Source organism: Nannospalax galili, unplaced genomic scaffold, assembly GCF_000622305.1.
Source record: "Nannospalax galili isolate Female #2095 unplaced genomic scaffold, S.galili_v1.0 scaffold357, whole genome shotgun sequence".
Lineage (NCBI taxonomy): Eukaryota > Metazoa > Chordata > Mammalia > Rodentia > Spalacidae > Nannospalax > Nannospalax galili.
This window is the reverse complement of record NW_008340410.1, coordinates 459,132-473,601: the sequence shown is the minus strand read 5'-3', so window position 1 is coordinate 473,601 and position 14,470 is coordinate 459,132.

The following is a 14,470-nucleotide window of genomic DNA, read 5'->3' as shown; positions in this document are numbered from 1 at the left end:
TAAGGACCTCTTGGAGCACATGCTCCACCTGTACAGTTGGAACTTTTACATGCCTACTCCTGAGGAGAGCTTTCAGAGCAGCCTTGAGGCTGCCATGAGGTTGATGGAAGTCCCTCCATACTGGAGAGCACTCACCCTGCCAGACATGCTGATGGGGGAGCCCCACATTGGGTGCCAGGTGCTGCAATATCAGGGGTCTTCGGGGATCGGGGGTGAGGCGACAGCATCCAGTCAGATGACATGCAGACACTGGAGACCAGGTTCTGTGACTCAGATCTAAAGTTTATTAGGAAGTGTAGCAGGCTTTATAGGGAATAGGTACCAATCACCGGCCTCCACGACTGCCACCATAGCCAATCACCTTAAAGGTGAGGCCAACCGTCACTGAGACCACACCACAAGGGACTAGGCAGGCTTTGTACAGCGAGAACAAAGAAATGGGGAATTTAGTGGGTTGGCCAACATGTGGCGAGGGTCAGGCCACCTTGAAGTGTGCTCACAAGGCTTGAGCTGATGATCCTGTGGGTTCATCGTTCCTTTACCAAGGCCACCAAGTAAATCCCCAAGCCAGGACTCTCCTCGTAAGTGCTTGTTCAAGTCAATATTTTAGGGACTTAAATATGTTTCTAAGTTGCTATGCTTGTCCAGTAAGGAAATATACTAATTATAAATAATGGTTTACTTACAAGGGACAGGAAATTATTTTTATGTCTGTGCTTTTATTTTTTAAAATTTTTTGGACTTATTCATTTTTATTTTATGTGTATGAGTATATTTTCTGCATGTGTGTAAGTGCACCCATGTTGCGCACTGTCTGTAGAGTGCAGAAGAGGGCACCAGATCCCCTGGAATTGGAGTTATGGACAGTTGTTAGTCTCCACATGTATGCTGAGATCTGAACCTAGGTCTTCTGCAAGAACCACCAGGGCTCTTAACCACTGAACCATTTTTCCAGCCCCAAGTCTGTGCTTTTAATAGAGATCCCTTTATAGGTACCAGAAATAACTACTGACAATACTATAGAGACTTTTTATTGGAAAAACTAAGCTTCAGAATCACTTAAACTGTTCTAAGCAGTTCTTTTAATGAAAATCTTGCCTCGGACTATAGTTGATTGTACCAAATGTTGAGCACGTAGGCCATGAGTACTTTGTTTATTGATTTATTTTCTAAAGATAAAGTCTTATATAGACCAGCATGGCCTTGAAACCTGACTCTCTTCCTCTACTTCCCAAATGTTGGGATTACAGGTATGTACCACCACACCTGGTTTACCTGGTCTTCTTGACTTCAGCTGATATTAGGGTTTGGAGGACATCTTTGAAAGTGTTCTGGGTTCTTGTGTTCCTGAACAAGGAATTAAACAGAGATACAGTTGCAGAAAAGCAGAGAGCGTCTATTAAGTAAAGATGTACTTCCAAGGGAGGAAGCAGGCTGGAGCAAAGACAGAGTTTAGTGGTTCAAACAACAATGTTGCTCAAGGACTGGGCTTTTGTCTTATGCAGCACAGGCTTTTGGGGCCTTTTGTAGACTGTGGGCTTTCTCCAACATGCTTTATCTGTTACATGTGGTTCATATACAACTCCATGCGTCACTGGTATCATTAGCATTTAAGATTTCATCGATGGGGTGTCCCCTGGGTGTGCATTTCAGTATTGTAATAAGTCACAAGTCATGTTCAGATACTCTGGGCTGCTTATGTTCCTATGCCAGCAGCTGGATTTAGTTGCCCTGAGAGGTTCCAGCCTTCCTCTTTGCCAAATTGTGCCTTTCATATGCTAATTTCACAGCCTTTGTACAAGGTTTTCCCCAACTTGATTTTCTGCCCTGTTTCCCTGCCTTATTCTTAAGAAGTGGATCAGAGCATGAACATTATTCAAACAAAAGTTATGGACAACAAAACCAATCGAACTTGCTAGATATTGTACAATATATTAACTATGGATAACAATGCATGCGTTCCTGAAAGTTGCTAAGAAATTTTAAGTGCTCTGACCACAAATAAAGGATAAATATATTCAGTAAACAAATATGCTAACCAGTTCAATTTAGCAATGCCATAATATACACATATTTCAAAACAGCCTGCTATATGCAATAAATTTGTAGACTTTCTTTCAATTGAAAAATGTAAAACTAGGGAGGTAAGGCAAGATGGTGACTGAGAAAAGTTGCCGTATTACTGTCTCTCCACAGATATATCAAATGGAGCCAATGATGAGCTGAATCATGTACCAAACTGCCTCCCAAGAGCTAGTGAGATCAGGAGGTGTAGCAAAATGAAAAGATGCATTGAAACAAGCAGGAAGGAGATGATGCCTACATCATCCCTCCCCCCAAATCCACGAAGCTCGGCCCAAAGAGATGCCCGGCATTAGCAGAGGAAAAGAAAACTCCGTCTAGGTCTGACATTTGAAATCCAGATTTCACCCTGGCCTCCCCTCAGCTCCCCAGTCCTCGTGTTCTTCTGTCAAATGAATTCAGATTAGACACAGAGCATAATACAGAGAACAACAATGTTTAATACATAATAATATGATACACTGTCAAGGATGGACAATGTCCAAGGGGCCACTGCAGAGAAAAACATTCTCATGGAATGAGGGTGGACAAGGAACAGGGACCATGAAAACTTAAGATGCTAATGGTACCTATGACCATGGCGTCACCCTACATGTTTAGGTAGGCGGTACACTGCTTTCAATGTCTGTGGAGCTGACAACCTTCCTGAGGGGTATTTTCTTGTCCTCATGATTGACAGACACATTTGGATTAACTCTTAAGGAAGAGACAGTGATACATCTTTGTTCTTTATCAGCGAAGCCTTTTGCTGGATACCAACTTTATAATCCTCCCGGGGTTGCTGAAAGTCACATCTCCACCCAGGCCAAGGATACAACTCAGATCATATTCTTTCAACCAAAAATCATGTCACATAGATTAAAATAATTTTTGAAAGAAAATTGAAAATAATAAGTGTATAAATATTGCCAAGAGGAAATAGTATTCCTTGAATGGGTCACAGTAAAGCCCTATTTCGGCTTCCTACATTTCACATGGTGTTCTAAATCCTAAAGAGGGGCTAATTGCAATGTTCCCACCTCCTGTTACATGTTTTTTCTCATTCTATAGAGGGGCAATTGTGATGCTTTCCCATTCCTTACAATTAGTGTGTTACCAGTGAAAGAAGGAGAGGGGCCCACAGCTGACTATGAAGGAAGGAATCATCTCCAATAACCTTCAAGAATGCTAATTCTAACTAGGTACCTAACAGTAGCAGACCCACCCATGTGAAACCCAGTGCTGGGCAAAGCCCCATGACACCCTACTGTTCCTGGAGTTGTAAGTGTCAGAGCCCGGGACCAGGAAGCCCTAACAAGCCAGGTCCCATCCTCAGCAGGCCAATTAAACAGACAAGTAATCATGAAAAGCAGGTTTATTCAATGTGGATACATTAGGAACAAGGACAAGGTCCAGTGATCCTTCGCTCCAATCCACCTTGGGGTTGAGACATAGATACAAATAAGAGATATGCATAGTTAAGCAGTCCTGGTCAAGGTGTGGTCCTGCCAGACCCCATTGTCTCCACCCAAGTCTTTCCAGCAGGGGATCCTACAAGCTCTCTGAACTGTGTCAAATCTTTTTCCAGGAGACAAGCCAACTAGAGCCCCAGCCTTCTCCCATCATGAGGCCCCTGTGGGAATTCCAATTTCTCAGGATCTATTTTCTCAGTGCTGTGATAGTCAGAGACACGTACACGTGTCTCTAGAATGTCTTCTTTCCTGGCAGGCCAGTTACACTTTTTTTCTGGCTAGTACCCACAGACTGAGCTGCTAAAACTGTGTTAGGCCAGGGGATGACTGACTTACCACATGGTGACAGGGCAGGAAGTTGGCTTTTGCCTGGTGGGAAGAAGGATGTGAAAGTCAGCACAGGCCTTTGTTTCAGAATCCAGTGGCAGGCCCACTGTATTAGTGCCAAATACATGAAGGCTACTTACATAGGCCAGAGCTCACAACCAAAGCTTCTAGACTCACTCCAGCATCAGGCAGAGTAACAATCTATAGAATGAAGAGATGGCCTACAAACCAGGAGAAAACATTTGTATACATGCTTCTGACAAAAGGTTGCTATACAGACAGAGCACAGAAGGAACTCCTAAGACTCAAGTGAAATAAAGAACCCAAATAAAAATAGACAATAGATATAAATAGTTCTCTAAAAAATATCATTGGATGTAAAGTACATGAAATAAAAAGAGGAAGATCACTAATGATGAGGGAAATGCAAATTGAAGCTTCATCTCATAAATATCTCTTCATCCTGTTAAGAACAGCTATCACTAAAAATATTAACAATAACAAATACTGGCTAGGATGAGGGAAAATGGGTACTATTCATTCCCAGCTAGTGGAAATGAGAAATGCCTCCATCCTATGCTTCCTGTAGCATGACTAAGAGAAACAGAGATAGTCTGGAGTCTATCAAATGATGAAGAGATGAGAATGTTGTATGTACACACAGTGCAATATCATTCAACCATAAAAAATCAATGAATTTATATCATTTACATCTGAGAAACATGTTGAGTGAACAGAAAAAAGGTGCTGTGTGATCTCACTCATGGGTGTAATCTAAAAGTGCAGAGTTTAAGACACTTCAGAGTAGACCTGTACATAGGGGAAGCCAGAAGAGTGGGAGGGATAGGGATGGGGAACGCTCATCAGTGTGAACTGAGCTACTGCTAGGTAATGTTGGGGTCCTCTGTTATGCAAGTAGAAGTCTCTTCACGTCCGGATAGCTTACGAGCTCGGAAAACCATGTGCTGCAGACTCCTTCATAGCAGAGTGCCTTCCTGGAATCCTCCCTGACTCTTCTTTTAAAGTGCTCGCCACAAATACATGCCCTCTGGCACAGGAGCTACCAGGTTTTAATCAGGCGTTGTCTGATAGCCTGATAGAAGCCCACCGCCCTATGTAAATGAGGCATCCTAAAAGTACCAATCAGCTAAGATTTCTTCTACTGTCTCTACACTATAAATAGTCCTAGTTTTACCCCAATAAAGTTGGAGCTGGAGCAGGAGCTGGAGCAGGAGCTGGATCACCGAGACTTGGAGCCGAGCTAAGTCACTGAATAAAGGAGCTGGAGCTGAATCACTGAGATCTGAGCTGAGTCACTTGTCTTGAGCTGTAACACTAAATCCTGTGATCCAGTCTCCCCGGGGGGCGCTATTCCTCCGTCATGACTCACAGACACCCTGGCTTTCGCCGTTCCTCGTACGCTTCCCGTGTGGTCCAAGTGGCCAGTGGACCTCACATCCTGAGGAAGGTATATGGGTGAAATAGGGACGGGATCGACTGAGTAGACCTCAGTAGAAGAGGAGCTTTCACTGCCCAGGAGTGCGCGCTGGGACCCTGAGAGCCCAGCGCAGCCACGCCTATAAGGTAAGAGCACAAAGCCCTAGTGTATTGCTGCAGAACACAGAGACCATGGATAACAACAATGTGCTGTACATTTCAGAAGCTACAAGAAAGGATTTTGAGTTCTCACCATAAAGAAATAACAAGTGTTAGCGGCGATATGTTTAGCCTAATTTTTAAAATATTTTATTTATTATTTTTATGTGTATGAGTATTATGCCTGCATGTAGGTAAGTGCACCCGTGTCATGCAATGCCTGCGGAGGTCAGAAGAGGCTGTCAGATGCCCTGGAACTGGAGTTATGGACAGTTGTTAGCTACCATGTGGGTGTTAGGATTCGAAGCCGAGTCTTCTGCAAGAACAGTCTTCTTAACTGCTGAGTCATCTCTCCTGCCCCCACATTTAGCCTAATTTAAACACATACAAGTATGAATATAACAAATATATAATATCCATTAATAAGCAGAACTGTGTTTTAATGTACCAGGTTAATTTTAATTATTTATTTATTTATTTTCATTTTATGTGTATGAATGTTTTACCTGTATGTATGTGTGTTCCCCAGGTGTCCTGGTTCCTCCAAGGGGCAGGGCCTGATGTGGAGAATTGACTGTGGAGAGTTAACTGCGAAAGGAGGGGCCCGCGGAGCCATCTTGGGTCAGAAGCCCTAAGCCACCAGGAACATGTGGTGGCTGGAGTGGGGAATGAGTACCATGGCCATGGAGAAAAGATGGCCCCAGCGTCTCACCTCTCACCACCATCGCAAGAGGGGTCATTTACTGACCTGGAATGAGACTGTGGGCCCGATGCATGGGTGAAAGTTAACAGAGACTGTGGGTGAGTGATCTGGAACAGCAGCAGCCTACTGCAAGAGCTGGGTGCTGGGTGCTGGGCGTTAGTCTCTGTAAGTTTCTTCACCACCCCCAAGATATAACTATAATAAGTTCACATAGAAATATGTTATATGGTTTGTCTGATAGCGCATAAGACCCCAAGAGAACTGTGGTGACAGTATGTAAGTGCACCAAGTGTTGTGAAATGTCTGCAGAGGCCAGAAAGGGTGTAAGATCCCCTGGGACTGGAGTTACAGATGGTTGTTAGTATCCATGTGGGTACTTAGAACCAAATCTGGGTCCTCTGAAATAGCAGCCAGTGCTATTAACTTCTGACCATCTCTCCAGCCCTCAGTTTAATTTTTTAAAGAGAACATCTACAGTAATAGGTTTCCATATAGGTTTTTTCAATAGGCCTTTTTAAAAACAATACTTTATTATTTTTATTTTACATATGAGTGTATTGCCTGCATGCATGTGAGTGCACCTGTGTCATGCAATGCCGCAGAGGTCAGAAGAGGGCTTTGGATTGCCATGGAACTGGAGTTAAGGATGGTTCATAGCTGTCATGTGGGTGCTGGGAATCAAACCCAGGTCCTCTGCAAGAGCAGTCAATGCTCTCAACCACTGAACCACCTCTCCAGCCTTCAATAGGCCTTTTTTACTCATACATGTATAGAAAGAGTTTAAATTGAGTTACCCTATAAGAGGGGGACAATACCCTAACTAGACAACTCATCCTAGTAAATAAAAACACTAGTACCCAGAATGGGTTACTTCTCTCCAAGGTGTTGACCAGTGGGATCCCATAGGTCCCCAGACATTGTAAGTTACTACCATTGATTTTAATAACCCTCCAAAACTGGACAGTAAGACCTTATTGCTGAAGATAACACATCCTTGAGTCATAGAACATGGAGGAATCAAGCTGATATTGACCTGGAAGCTTCATTCCTATGGGCAAACTTTCACAGTGCTGGAGAAAAGTAATAATCAGTTTTAACCAGCTGTGAACCCTGAATGCTGTAATAATGCTGGGCCTGCCACAATATACCCACTACCAGTGCAATAGTGGCACAAATGTCATGAGACTAACCAACCAGCCTCTGTTTGGACTTCAGGGCCACTCCACAAGATGAAACCCATACCTGGCACCATTATCAGAGGCCAGATCCTGTGGCTAAACAGGTCATGGGCCCCACTACTGATATTCTACTAAATGGGTACAACAATAAAATGACTCCTAATGGCTTATTGCTATACCCATAGATTAGTGCATCCCTTAACCCTCACCAGAGAAGCTTCCTTTTACTGTAGAAAGCAATTAGCACAGAGACCAACAACTAATCAATATGCAGAAAATAAGAGACTGTGGAATGGTCAGCACTAAGTGGGACGTCTATTTTGTACCTCTCCCATCCCAAGAATCAGGGATCTTCAAGTATGAGGGGGAAGAAAGATTGTAAAAACTAGAAGTGTTATGAATGCAATGAAACAATTATTTCCAGGCAGCAGAGCTGTTGCACATATGAACTCACAACAGTTGTGCCAGCATGCACAAGACCTGCTCCAACCTGCTAAGGACATATTGATATTTGATGATAGCTACTGGGAGAGGAAAAGTCAGTCTTCTTTTTTTAATTTTTTTATTGAATTATTGTATATTTCATGCATAAAATCATCTTTATACCACTTTCCCCTTTGGCACCCTCCCATAGGCCCCCCCACCCCGGAATTCATATATTCTATCATTTGTATTAAGGCCTGTTATGCAGTGTCCCCAGATGTCCCTCAGTGCAAGTTCATCCACTGGGATCTAGTCAATCTATCCCCAGACACCTGTAGGACCATTTCCAAACGGCCATGCACCTCAACCCTGGCTCTTACAATTTTTCTGCCCCCTCTTCTGCAATGGTCCCTGAGCACTGGGTGGGTGGAACTCAATATAGGAGTCCTGTCCAAGGACCCACACTCTGCTGACTCTTATTCCCTACATTTTGGCCATTTGAGGCCTTTTGTGTTCCTGGTTCACTGTTGCATAAGGGCTTCATTGATAAGAACTGCAAGATGCATTCATGTTCTCTTTATCCCTTGTTCTATGGTCTGTGAGTCTTAAGTGTAGAGGTTGCATCCTGAATGTGCCACTTAGGCTTGGGCAATTCACAAAGAATCTTTGTGTGTGACCAGTGGTGTAATTCTGTAATAATCTCCGTCTGTTAAAAAAGAAGCTACTTTGATGGGTGGTGACTGGGATACTTGTCTATAAATATAAAGATCCATATTTTGCACGTAGTACAAAATTACATTTTTCTAAGGATGTTACAGTGTTGGGTTTTCTCTAAGATCTATGACCTCTCCAGCTATGTGTATTTGGCTAGGTTTCAGTACCACACATGAGTTTCCTCCCATTGAGTGAGCTTTGAGTCCAATCAGGCAGCTGCTTACACTCATGATAAAAGTGCCACTACTGCACCAATACCATTTGCTGTGCTGGTCACTGGTGTAGTTTTTAGGCTTTGAAGCTGGGGTTGGACCATCATCGAATGATCTTCTCCTTACCCACTTGTGTAGTGCTCTCAAAGCAATGAGAGATAGCCTTCAGGGGAGGTGGTTTCCAGGTCAGTTTCAGCTCCATTGCTCCAATTCCTATGTCCAAAGTATGTCCTGTCTTCAGCAATAGAGTCTTACCATCAAGGTCTGGGAGGCAATCAAGGATTGTGACAACGGCCTGTGTAATTTGGGGAGACTCTTGGACTACCCTGGCCAACAACTCCAAGGAAGGTTTCTCCTGCCTGGCACTGTTTCTTGTTGTGTAGTCTTCAGCTGTACACATGGACTCATATAGGGATATTGTATGTGTAATTTTCAGTAGGTTTTTGGACTAACACCATCCCCTCTGGTTTTTTTTTTTATACTAGCTAGGCACTATTTATGTCCTCTTTCTCTCCCTGTCTTATCCTCCCTCCCCACCCTTCCTATTTAAAGTCTCCTCATTTTCCTAATTTCTCCCTTGATAATTTTTGTATGACATGATTCCACCTCTTTTGAGTTCCTTCTCCTTTATTTCCATAATTCTTTGTATAGCCCTCCTTCTCCCCCTTCCCTTTAACTAACTCCCCCCCTTCTTTTACACATTTCTCCCTTATTAATTCCTTCCTCCTGCTATCTTTCTCTCTTGGGTCCCTTCTCCTTTAAGGGTGTGACCCACGGTAAATCAGCCACGCTCCAGAGCAGTTTCCATACCCAAGAATGTTCGGGGAGCACAAATTGGACTCAGTGGGGAAAAAATAAGAAAATTAACTTTGGAAAAGGTGGAGGAGGGGGAAAGATGACAAAAACACATTGTATGGAGTTCTTAGAAAAGTACACCATATGCATGCTAGGTGTCCACAGATGCCAGGAGAAAGTCTCAGATCTCCTGGAAATGGAGATAAAGATTAGTGTTAGCCACCAAGTACGTGCTGGGAACTGAACCCAGGGCCTTTGGGAAAACTGTGTTGAATAGGTTTAGTGTCAACTTGACACACCTGCATTGAGGGAGCCTCAAAGGGTGAATTACCTACATTGGACTGGCCTGTGGTCATGTCTGTGAGGCATCGTCTTGATTATTGAGTTATGTGGGAGGGCCCAGCCCACTGTGAGTGGTGCCACACCTGGAAATCTGGGCCTAAGCTGTATAAGGTTGAGGAAGGGCCAGAGGAACAAGCCAGTAAGCAGCATTCCTCCATGGCCTGTACTTCAGCTCCTCCCTCCAGGTTCCACCCTGAGTTCCTACCTTGAGCTCCCTGAAGAACTGTGACCCAGACAATGTAAGATAAATAAGCTCTTTCCTTCCCTAGTTGGTATTGGTCAGAGTGTTTTGTCACAGGAATGGAGAAACAAACTAGAACAGAAATTGGTGCCAGAGAGTGGGCTGTGGGCTGAGAGCTATGGAGAACCTGACCATGGGGGTTTTGGAAGAATGTAGAAGAATTTGGAAGTTTGGACTAGAAAAGCTGAGTGCTGTAAGCAAGGCTTAATGGGCCATTCTAGTAGGGGCCTGCAAGAAAGTAGTGCCAAGAACAAAGTAGATCCAGAGGGAAATAAGGACTTAAACAGCAACTGGGATATTTAGTGGAGAGTCTGACTGGAGTCTGCCTCCAGCCTACGAACTTACATGAGGCTAAGTTGAAAAGCAATGGACTAATTTCTCTGGCAGGAGAAATTTCAAGACAGCGTAATGTAGAAATGGTGGTGTGGCTATTAGTGGTGAATATTATACAGATCTACAGTGAAAAAGAGCAAATGGGGCAGAAAGAAATACAGAATGTGAAGTTTGGATTGAAAAAGAGCACTAGGAAGATTAATGTTGGAGCCAAGGCATTCTTTGATAATAAGAATAAAGTGATTAAGGAGAGGCCTAGAGATTTGAATTTAAACAGTGGAGAGAGTGCCTCCAGGGCAAGACCACACCCAGTTAAGCCTCCACCTTGAGAAAAAAAATGCTGCAGTGGTCACTGAAGAGCAAACCTTCTAAAATGGATAAAGCAGGCTGGAGTCAACTTGCAGTTAAACTTGGCAGTGTTTTTCACCTGGTGCTGGCTTTAGAGGCATGAAAGATGCAAGAGTGAAGGGGTCATCAATTCTTCCTCCGAGGTTTCAAAGAGCTCCTGAGGCCAGGCAGCACGCAGCAGGGGTTCTCCTGCATAGAGAAGGTCCTGATAGGCCATTGCATGAAGATGTGAAGGTGAAGCCTGGTTGGCAGTGGAGAACCCAAGAAGATGTTTGTGACACCAGAGCTATGAGGTACCTGCCAAGAAGAGCTGGATACAGGAATGGTACCATCCCAAAAGAGAGATGTATGTTGCATCACACAGAAAAAGTGGAGAGGTTGAGCTGTCTAAGCCTTTTGGAAGTAAAGTCCCAGAAGTCAGATGTGGAGCTACTGGATTTGCTGTTTTCCCTTATGGTTTTCGGTCTTGTATTGGTCCAGTATTTCTCACTATGCCTCTATTCCCCCCTTTTGGAATGGGAATGTGTATTCAGTACCACTGTACGTTGGAGTATGTAATTTGTCTTTTGATTTTACAGGGGCTTACAATTAAGCACTTTCCTTGAGTCTCAGAAGAGCCTTTGGACTGTGGACTTTTGAATAGTATTGAGACTGGTCATGACTATGGGGACTTTCAAGATTGGACTAAATGCATTTTGCATTTTATATGGTCATGAGCCTATGGGAGTCAGGGGTAGAATGTGATGGTTTGAAAGAAATGTCCCCCATAGGCTCCAAGTATTTGGACATTTTTGTTCCCAGTTGGTGGTGTTGTTTGGGGAGGTCTTAGAAGATGTGGCTATGTTGGAGGAAGTTCATCGCTGGGGGTGGGCTTAGTGAGTTCTTAGGCCTTGATGGATCTTGAGTCTCTCTCTTGCTTCCTGTGCCTGCTTTAAGATGTGAGAGCTTAGCTTCCCTTCCTCCTCCAGCCACCTCTGCCACCATGCCTCCCCACCATGATGAACTCTTGCCCCTTTGGAGCCATAAGCTAAATAAACTCTTCCTTCTCTAAGTTGCTTTGGTCAGTGTTTCTATCACAGCAACAGAAAAGTGACTAATACAAGCAATACGTGCTCTTAACTGCTGAACCATCACTCTAGCCCCTTAGAATATTTTTTAAAAGAAAAGTCTTAGAAATCATGTTTTCAAAACTGAAAAGTGCCAGGTATGGTGGTATACACCTTTAATCTCAGCACTGGAAAGGCAGAGGCAGGCAGATTCTTGCGAGTTCAAGGACAGCCTAGCCTACATAGTGAGTTCAAGACCAACGAGAGCTACATAGTAGTAAAACCCTGTCTGGAAAGAAAGAAAGAAAGAAAGAAAGAAAGAAAGAAAAAAAGAAAGAAAGAAAGAAAGAAAGAAAGAAAGAGAAGGAGAGAGGGAGGGAGGGAGGGAGGAAGGAAGGAAGGAAGGAAGAGGAAGGAAGAGATGAAGAGATTGACCCTTATCATTGCTATCTGTACATATATCTTGTAAGAATTTGAATGGTATCTTTTGGAAAGATCATTGATTATTAGGTAATTCAGCCAAAGACACTGGAAAAACAAAAACCAAACACAAAACAGCTTCCATATGGTAAAGAACCAGAATGAGAATTCATACATTCCCAAGACAAGAAAACTAGCCATTAACCATGACTGACTATGATCTCTCCCCTCTCCACCCTCCCCCGACTTCTTTCTCTCACTCAAACTTCACCTTTATACTTTCTATGATTTGGAGATGACTGACAATAAAATTCCTTCAGGTTTCACTTGTGGGCTAGCTGTGTGCTTTAGAGTGCTGTTTTCTTTATCTTCATGTGGTTTTACAATGGGCTTCTCTTCTCATAGTAATCTGAGCACAGCTCCATTTAGGGCAATGAGAAGAAACTCACCTAACAATCCATATGTAATATCTTCAGTATAAAATACAACCATATAACCTAAATTATACCCTGTGTGCCTTTTTACAACAATGAATACAGTATAACTCTCATGCAGGTGAAAGACCTTAAGCCTCCCTTTTCCCCCTTTCTCTTGTTTGCTGATAATGCAATAAATATACGTTTGATGCATCTGTGCATACTAATCTGAGTATCTGGACAAATAACTAGAAGTCTGATGGTTTAAGGAATATATTCATTTTTAAGATACTTCAAACATGTTGCTAAAATACTCCCCAGTGTTACTAACATTCTTATTTCTAAGCTTCATTAGATATATTCATTGTCCATTCAGAATGTGTTATATAAGGGCATTTTCATACAGTATATATTATACATTGAACATATTACCCTCTGCTCTAGTTTGTCTCTCCATTGCTGTGACAAAACACTTTGATGAATACCAACTTGGGCAGAAAAGGGTTTATTCAGCTTACATCTCCCGGGTCACAGTTCATCAGGGAGCCCAAGGTAGGAATTCAGGGCAGGAACCTAAAGGCAGGAGCTGGAGCACAGGCCATGGAGGAACGCTGCTCACTGGCTTGTTCCTCAGTTCCCTGTTTAACCTGCTTTCATACTCAACACAGGCTCAGCTGTCCAGGGGTGGCACCACCCGCAGTGGGTTGGGCCCTCCCACATCACTCAACAATCAAGAAGATGCACCACAGATATGGCCACAGGCCAGTCCACTAGAGGAAATTCACCATTTGAGGCTCCCTCTATCCCGGTGTGTCAAGTTGACACTAAAGCTATCCAGGACAATTGACCCCTTGTCAACTTGTCACACAAAGACATCACTGTTACACCATAACCTTTCCATTTCTTGTCCCCAAGATGTGATGTTAACAATATCACAATGTAAGTTAGTAATAAAACTTTTGAAGTCCCACAGTCTGGGGTTGGAGAGATGGCTCAGCGGTTAAGAACACTGGTTGTTCTTGCAGAAGACCCGGGTTCGAATCCCAGCACCCACATGGCAGCTAACAACTGCACATATCCAACAGCCTCTTCTGACCTCCATGGGCATTGCACAACACAGGTGTACTTACATACATGCAGGCAATACACGCATACACATAAAATAAAAACAATAAATAAAATTTTTTAAAAAGTTCCATAGTCCTTAAAAAAAAGATCAAAATACTTAAAAGTCTAACTGTGGGCTCCTATAAAATCCAAAACAAGTATTGTCTTATTTCAAAGACACACCTAAGCAAAACCTAAGTTCAGCAAAGTAGCTCAAGGCTGTACATCTGGGATTCACTCACAATCTTCTGGACTCCAAAGGGTTTCAGCAGCTCCACTTCTCTGACTCTCCTGACCACAGCACACACAGCTCGTGTTGCAGACCTAGGCCAGCTCCATTCCACACCAACTGCTGCCCTTGATGGTCCTGGCAGCTCCAAAAAGCTGAGATCTTCACTGAACTTGAGCTGTGCCTTCACCAATGACCTATTCTAGCCTCTCGGGGGGCAAAGCCTTAGATTCTCCCCATGACCCTTTTTCAGTCCTGGCGTCTCCACTGCAACTGAAGCTGCTCTTTTACCAATGGCCTTTCCTGGCCTCTCAGCAGCTCTCTATGACCTCTTCACACTTTCTGCATTCCTCAAGAAAGCATATCAGAGGAATCTGAAAAAGGAAAGATATTACAGAAAGAGGAAAAAAGAAAAAAGAGAAAAATGGGGGTGGGGAGGAAGGGAGTGATGACAGAAGGAGGGAGGGAGGGAGAGTGAGGGAGAGAGGGTGAGGGAGGGAGAGAGAG